This window comes from Sinohyriopsis cumingii, chromosome 10 (genome assembly GCF_028554795.1).
Source record: "Sinohyriopsis cumingii isolate HCF-2022 chromosome 10, ASM2855479v2, whole genome shotgun sequence".
Lineage (NCBI taxonomy): Eukaryota > Metazoa > Mollusca > Bivalvia > Unionida > Unionidae > Sinohyriopsis > Sinohyriopsis cumingii.
Window position 1 is genome coordinate 4,442,499 of NC_142970.1, and position 9,258 is coordinate 4,451,756.

At 34.7% G+C, this 9,258-nt stretch overlaps 1 protein-coding gene across 1 annotated transcript in view; it reads right to left on the reverse strand.

Moving 5' to 3' along the window:
* The window catches only part of LOC149789513 (uncharacterized), a 61,447-nt gene extending 52,482 nt beyond the window's left edge, over nt 1-8,965 (reverse strand). The window contains exon 1 of the mRNA XM_089971561.1: nt 8,488-8,965. The gene's annotated coding sequence lies outside the window, so the exon portion shown is untranslated. The remainder of the gene's footprint in view (nt 1-8,487) is intronic.
* Nucleotides 8,966-9,258: the final 293 nt, after the last annotated feature.

Sequence of the window (9,258 nt, forward strand, 5' to 3'; positions counted from 1 at the left end):
CATTATAACAACTGAACCGTTCTCTCTTTTTCAATCTCCACACAGTGTACTGAGGGCTTCCATAGTTTACAATAGTTTTTCTTCAAAGCAGTAGATAAAGTACCTCCATTAGAGATAAGCTTGACACCACAGTTTCAATTGACTCGTCGTCATCATACAGTTGGAATACATAATATGAGCGGCAACCATTAGCAGCATTTGAATCTGTCTCTATGGATTTTGTACGTACAATCCTGATGAAGAGCACACCAAAGTCATGTGAGCTTGATCCAATTCCCGCATCAATGCCGCTTGGGTGCTTAGATCCAGTATTGCCTTCACTAACTGATGTTATTAATACCTCTCTCTCATCAGGGGAATTCTCATCATTTTTCAAAACTGCCATTGAAAAGCCTCTGCTGAAGAAACCAACACTAGACAATAATGATTTAAAGAACTACCACCCAGTTTCTAATCTCCCATTCATATAAAACATCTTAGAAAAGGTTGTTCTATCCCAGCTTGTATCTCACCTGTATTCAAACAGTCTTTTTAGCAAGGTACAATCTGCATATCGCCCTTGCCGCAGTACTGAAATTACTCTTCTAAAAGAGTTAATGACATTCTCTCTGCTTTGGATAGCGGAAAGATTACAATCATCACCCTCCTTGATTTGTCTGCAGCATTTGACACAAAAGACCAGGATAAATTATTTCACTGTCTCCAGCATATATTTGGCATTCATGATACAGCCTTACTGTGGTTCAAGTCCTACTTGGTCAACAGGACACAAATTGTGTTTGCAAATGGAATACACTCCACCCCAGTTAATCTCTGTTGTGGTGTTCGACAGGGGTCTGTTCTTAGACCTGTTGTCTTCATTATATACACTCAGCCGCTCTCAAGTTCATAGATTACTATCCGGTGTATCACCAATTGTACGCTGATGACACCCAAATATACAAATCTAGCCACCCAAATGAAGTTGATGCTACCATCCAAGGTGTAAAGGTGTACATTTATGATGTGAAATCATGGATGACATGGAACAAGCTGCAGATGAATGATGACAAAACTGAGGCTATTATGAATTCAACACAAATACTTTCTCATTCACACCCTTTTCCTCAAACAATACATATCAACAACACCAAGATTAAATTCACACAATCAGTACGAAACCTAGGTGTTACTTTGGACAGTACTCTCACATTGCACGAACATGTCATGAACATATGCAAGGCTGGATATCTTGAACTGAGACGCATCAGCTCCATTCACAAATATCTTTCAGTTGATGCAATTAAAACACTTTCAAGACAGGACTATTGTTACTGAATTATGTCTGGTTCAGCTCAATATGTACCCCAAAATCTTTAAAAAGTTCAAAACAAAACTGCTCGGATAATACTTAAAGTACCACGATCAGAGCACACCTTCCCACTGCTCTGTACCCAACACTGGCTATCCATTCGATCCAGAATCAAGTACAATTTCTTTTCTCTGTGCTACGTTTCACTGTTAGACTCTAGTCCAACATACCTATCCGATCTCACCCATGTGTACACACCAGCAAGATATTTACGCTCCTCTTGTGACAATCGTATACTCATTCCCACTATGAAAACAAAGTGACATAGACAGCATTCTTTTGCATACCAGGGCCCAGCAATGTGGACTTAATTGTCCACTGAACTTAGACACAAAGACACAGTGATCACATTCAAGAGGGCTCTCAAAACTCACTTATTTCGACTGCAAGAACAAACTTAAAGACCTAATAATGTTTCCGACCTTAAATATTATCAGCATGTTTTTTTATGTTTTCTAATGTCATGGTGTTTGTGATTCTAATCATATCATTATATGTTTTTTTTTATCTTATATGTCATGCCTAATGTTGAAAAGCGCTTAGAACTTCTAAAGATCTGGCGCTTTACAAAGTCCTCATTATTATTATTATTATTGAAAAATTGAAAAAGAAAAATAACATCGTGACGAAACTTGATTTTAAATTTTATTATACTATACTAATGGTAACTTGGTTACTGAAATTAAGTTTGTGGAATGTTTATTGTATCCGTGCATAATAAGTAATGATGATTTAGCATTTTGTAACAAGGACTGTGATATCGGGTTATCATTCCAGTAAGTAGAGTACCGTTGCTTAAACATTCTGTGTCCGTCCTTAATCTATTACACCATAAAATACTGAGTTGTTTCTACCTGCTTTCATCAAAGAAAAGTAAACCTAATTAAGATCTACATAGTATATGTATTCAAACTTGCTCACACAAGTCAAATTAAAATAAACAATAATGTCATTATGTAATTAGAGCCAGAGCAACTATGTAATGATTCACTTTAGTCTTAAAATCAAAAATGAAACAAATAACAATGTGAATATGAAACATAATATTATGCAACTTTATTGGAGGGGGTTGAAATCGGAGAGAAGATTCCATTTATTTTGACTAGATGAATCAGTATGCAAAGTATTTTGACTAGATGAATCAGTATGCAATGTATTTTGACTAGATGAATCAGTATGCAAAGTAAGTTAAATGCATCTTAGTGCTTATATTCAAACCTGGTTGTATTTACGCGTAAAAATCTATTACATTTTGGATCTTAATGTTGCTAGCATATATGTATACTCCTACACATTGAATCGAGATACTTAATGTTGTTTTGTTTCCGTTATTGATAACAAAGCATTTTAACAGTAAACTTGCGTAAAATTCTTTAGGAAAGGGAAATAAAGTTTGTTTGTGCTAATTGTTAAAGTTTTTACCCTACAAAATGTAAATACAATATATATGTACGGCAATCAATAATCTTTGAATCTTAACCGTCATGACGTGATTGAAAGAAGATTGTAAGGAATAAGCAAACTACTTTAGCCATTGCTCTGTTATATATATATATATATATATATATATATATATATATATATATATATATATATATATATATATATATATATATATATATATACATGCAACAGTGAAACTCTGAGGAATCCAGTGGAATAGCAAACGGGAGCATGCATAATGCATAGTCATTACAGAAAAGGATCTATTATATGAAACACGATCAATTTTACATCGATGAGCAATAGTTAGTTAATCAGCAGTTGAGATCAGGAAAGAGAAATTGGTTAGCACAATCGAGGCAAACGACAGTAAGCAGTAAGTGTTTGCAAACAAAGTGTACCGCCTTGAATGACGACTTTTAGTGACTGTTCAATCATGATCAAGCGAATATGTGATACTAATAAAGGCTAATTAAATATTAATAATTTATAATATTAGTGAAGTTGTTTGGTTTTCTCTCATTATTGGGTTACTGTCTTTAACACTACAATGCATGCTATCTGCACCAGATCAGTGATGTTGACCAAAGGGCACCAAACATATTACACATATATGGCCTTTTTACAACCTTGTTTAACTGATTACTGTCATAATGATATAAGCAATTTGTCTGAGGCAAAACGTCAGAGAATTTTATACTTTTATGAATGTTTATGTGATTTTGACTGCTGCATGGGTAGCAAATTTTTCTTTTCAATTTCTTACGTTAATTTTATACGACTACTAAATATTTTCTCTATTAATATGTTTTCATCAAATAAATTTTGCAGGCTTGCAAAATTAAGATAATATTACATCCTTTTCTACATATTATCTGCTTAACAAATATTACCTGCTTATGCACTATTCTTGTTTGTAGGGTCATTAGAGGTTTATATCGTATCGTCCTTCTTTCGAAATATTTAGACATTTTCCTATTTAATTACCACCCCATCCTGCTCTCTCTCTCTCTCTCTCTCTCTCTCTCTCTCTCTCGGATGCAAATATGTACGGGATTTCATACTAAAATAAAAACTTTACTGGGAAGTATGAGAGCACAGATTTTAATTGATACAAACAACACCAGTCACTAATGTCCTTATTATTGTAATAAACTACAACCAGATGAAGGCCTGTCACTATTGCAGGTATATGAAGGTTAGAATTTCATTTCCAACGGCCGAACTAGTATATTGCATGCAAGAAAGTGTTACGGTTTGATTAGAATTGCTATTTTGCAGCATGTCTACAGTTTCATAATTGTACTGGTATAACTTGGCTGTAATGTGTATCAAATCTATTTATAAGTGCACGGATTATCAAATGAACCTTTTATTTGTTAGGTATCAATTTTGCATCCGAACATGATACGCAACAATAAGTTAACATTTTGCAACAAAGTCTGGTATCAGGTTGTTATCCAATAATGGCAGTCAAGACAAGGCATTTTAATTTATTTTCACGAATATAGTTTTGTGACCCGGATCCTAGGATCAGGTTTTGCACCCAACATGAAATCTTATGTGACTTGTTCCCATTAAACTGCAAAAGAAAAATGACTTCCTGATAAAACCTGACGCTAAGGTGTGTGACACTATATTTATTGAACACGAGTACTGAAATTAAGCTTATATCATTTTTTAAATATAAACTGCGTCTCTGCATAATATATAACATTGATGTAGCATTTTGCAACAGAGCCTGCGGTTTAGGGTAGTCATTCAGGTATGTTAACATTGTCTGTTGGGAGTATGCTTAGATATTCTGTATTTGCCCTTAATCTAACTTGTCAAGATGTACTATATAATTCGACACGATTTCGTCTTGATGATTCACCAATTTGATTTTATCAGAACATGTTTTTGAAGTTGCTTTTACAAATGAAATTGAAGAAGTCAATAAACTCATATAGTTGGAGCCTACGCATATATGGAATGAACCACTTTAGAAACATATTCGTCTTAAAAATTAACAAAAACAAGCTGAAAGTACATCAAGCAAAAACAAATGATGCCGCTCTTTGCTTTTTCTGAGATGGGGGTTGGTGGGAAAAGTAGAGAAAACCACATATAATTTGACTAAATCTATCATTATGCCAAGTAATTTAAATGAAGCTTTGTATTTTGCAGAGAAGGTTAGTTTACCTGAAAACAAACTGTTACATTTACGGTCTAGATACTGAGAGTTAAGACTACAGTTACATACTGACTTACAGAGATACCTAACACTGTTGTGTTTCTTTTATTTGGAACAATCGATTTATCAGGTAACTTGCTGGACCATCTCAAATATATTTGTATTGATTATAACAAGAGAGCAAGCATATGATATATATATATATATATATATATATATATATATATATATATATAGATAGATAGATAGATAGATACATATATCTGTGTGTGTGTGTTTGTGTGTGAGTGTGTGTGTGTGTTTGTGTGTGTGCGTGCGTGCGAGTGTGTATGTGTTTCAGAGAGAGAGAAAACCATTAATCATCAATCGAACACAGTTTGGTTACGATACAAATTATTTTTTATTAAAGACATTAGAACCTTCATGATGTGATTCATAGATAACTGGATTTTAAAGAAGCAAAATGTGCCGATATTAATTTGTAGTGCATGTCATGTGATGTATATGGTACATAACAGTGATACTAACAGTGATACTCTGAGTAACTCAGTAGAATAACAAATGTGCGCACACGCATATTAATGGTCAAGCTCTTAACCTACGAAGCTACTTTTGCGGCAAACTTCAAGATTTTCAAAATGGCGCATGCGTTCAAACATATAAACCTGTGTGGTGCTTGCAATGCACTCTAGTAGGGACTTAAGAATTCGCGCACTCATCTTGGTTGACTTTGTAACATTTATAAACAATGCTTAAAATTCAAGTTCTGACATTTTTGTTTGTTTCATTATTATTTTATGACTAGTAGTGGTTATTGCTGTTATTCAGCGTTTGCTTTATTTTCAGTCTTCTTAACTTTATGAGTCCTGTGCAATATTTAGTTCGCCTCTTAATTTAAAGTTAGGATTAGTGTGAGAAAACAAGGAAGTCGACGGTAACGATTGGTTATAATAATACATTATTTGTCATTTCAGTTTGTTCTAGATGGCTGTATGGTGGTCATATTGGAATATATGAAATCAACTAAAGTATTCGCAATTCATCAGGGAAATGCAATGAATGACCCATCTAACTATCAACCCATATATAGATTATCAACAAATTAAAATCAGATTTACAAAAACAAAACATTCCTGTCAAACTGCATTGACGAAAAGTAATCACCAATGACTACTAGCAATCGAATTCAGCGATCGTACTGGCGCAGTAGTCTGCATTGATTTGAAAAGCAAATAACAAAACTTCCATTTTGTTGACCTTTTCGTATATATTGACAAGAAAGTTTTCAGCCTACGAGTTTGCTTTCACACTCACTTACTTTGTTATAATGATATCGCACCAATAAATCGCAACATGTTTGCACAGATACAATTTACTTCGATTGAAGTCATATGTTAAGCGGTGGACTTTGTGCGCACTAAATTCAAACAACGGTCTAAATTATATTTGGAACGAGCACCTGCGGTGTAAATTGGTCATTTTCCTACAAAAATCACACTTTGTTTCCAATAGTAGCTGTGCAATCAATTCAAAAGTGAGCGCTAAATGGTTGCAAGTAATATCGTTCAAAACGTTCTAGTAGGTGATGTAAGGAAAAATTCCCACTTTTGCAACCAGACATTAAAAGCATACTGTGCACGAATTTCACGGACTTAGTTCGACCAATCAGGTTCATTTAATGGCATATTTTAACATGCTGACATATCAATAATATTAGAAGACTTACGTAATATGTAAACTATCCCGAATATGTGATAAATGAATATTTGTTATTTAGACTTATATTGGTTTGGTTTGGTTTAATTCTTGTAGTACAGATGATAGATGATTCAAGTTCCTGTACTTCGCTACTTACTACAAGAACCTGTGGTAATGAACACCTCTTTCCCTCTAAACTAACTAGAAGATGGACTTGGCACAGCACAGACGGAAAACATCAAAATAGATAGACTATATTTTGGTGAAGAAGGCTTCCGGTCTTAGGGTAACATTACCAGAACACGTAGCCTTCTAGGAGCTGACATAGGAAGTGACCATGACTTTCTGAAGATGACTTTTCAAACAATGTCTCTGGAAGACCAAGAAGCCCTATTAGGTTAGTATCAGGTTTGAATTTGAACAACGTAAAGAGCAAAGCCTTGAACAAGCATTAAATCTTCGATAGACATCAAATTTGCAGCACTTACAAGTATGGGTGCTGATGAAATACACATGTTCTACATAATCAACACATTCAACACGGCAGTCATATGCACAGCCAACGGGATCATTGAAAAGCATCGTATGATATAAAAGCCCTAGGTCATATGAGGAGAAAAAAGAGAATACAAACAGTATTAAGAACAGCTTAAAGAAAGCGAGGGAAAGCTGGTTAGAGGACTAATGTTAAAAGACAAGACTAAATGAGAGTAACAGTAAAAGGCATACCAGTTGGTAAAAGACCCTGACAACAGAGAAACAGGGGAGATCTGCCACGATCCAGGACAAGGCTGGTACGAGTCTCACAGAAGATAAAGACATTCGTAGCAGATGGACGTAATATTGTTCATAGCTTTACAACCATGAGATTTCTGAAGGCCAAGCTGAACTAGACTTCCCACTAAGTACAACAGACTCTGACCATCTGAACCTTTGGAGAGAAGTATATGTTGCAATAAAGGCTCTAAGAAAACGGATGTCAGGTGGTGTAGACAATATATCAGTAGAACGTGTTCAAGCAGGATGAATCTCCGTGATAAATCTCCTCAAAACAATCTGCAACATAATCTGTCAAACGCGAGAATGACCCTCACCATGGACCCAGTCTCTGATCATCACTCTTCGAAAGAATCAACCGCGTAAGCCACCAAAGCAAGGTTATGCTTACGAACATCATCAATAAACAGACAAACAGAAACAAAAAAATCATTTGATATAAATATCTTGAACTAGTTAGGTTCTTCATTTTGCAAGTAGATTTCTCTTACAAATAGCTGATCAAGAGTTGTTTGTATGGATACGACGACAGCTTGAAATATTGGAAACAGCGATATGATTTGGCAAAAGTATTTCATTCCATCGACACGCTATTCTTTCTGTAGGTAAACTTCAGTGTTGCAAACATGAAGGTGATTACATGCATTTGGATCTTGTTATATACATTATTTTATGAGCAATAAGAAAGAAACAGATTACCATTCAAGCCTACCACTCCCATCTTATAAAAATAATCGCATACCACCCCATTCGTGTATCGTGAACTGTTATCATTTTGCAAATTAACAATAGTTATCTGATACGTAAAAATACCGTGGTCATTCCTCATACTAACCAACCTAGAAAGATGTAAACAAAATTCCTCATGTAATAAGAAACACGTGACACTCTTTATATATATGTGCTACAGGTACTGGATCATTATATTTTCATATATAAAAATCAATAATGTCTGAACTGGTTAAGAGTTACATATTTGCAACAATTACTAGAATTTGTAAATAAAACAATGTACTGTAATTAAAAACTTGTTTGTACTCACCAAATCCATCACTTTATGCCACCTTTAGGCAGACATGTGATTCCCTTTATCAGCACTGTAATGCAGGACCGTTTACACATCAGATAAATGCAAGTGAAACGAGTGATTTACCGTAGATTACATTCTCACAAACCTTACTTTAGTTTTGATATTAGTTGAGAGCAGGTTAGATCTAGTACACCCTATGGCAGCATATATAGACTTGTGCTGGAAATTGTAGCCATGAATAAATCCTTGAATTACATTGAAACCTACAAAATGTCAGGTTATGTCATCTTTCTGCATTCCCTTTCTACATTGAAAGCATTGCAAAACCTGAAATTTGACGTTTGTATGCCAGATCTTACAGAAATAAGATTTCCTAATGCAGTCTGAAATAAGGTAGTCCCTGCTGTTGGCTGCCTATTTACATTAGTATTAATGGTACGGAAAGACAAATAAAGGACTCAAAGCTACCTTGCAGTGACCCATATAAACTGAAACTTTCACATTATTATTTCCATTAGTATCTATATCATCATGATCTTTACGCTTCGCAAAGCACCGTAAATGAAAAGTAGGTAAACAAGCTTCCGAATATCAACGCATCAGTGGAGATTGGCATTCATCATGTAAGACGAACCGTAGAGATAAAATAGCATTGCGCCAATTATGCAAGTATTGCACATACTTACCTCACTCTTTAATACACCCTGAAAGGTAAATTTCGACCATAGAGTACACCCTACCAATGTCCATTGACAGGAAAAAATACTTATCGAGTGTGTCGAA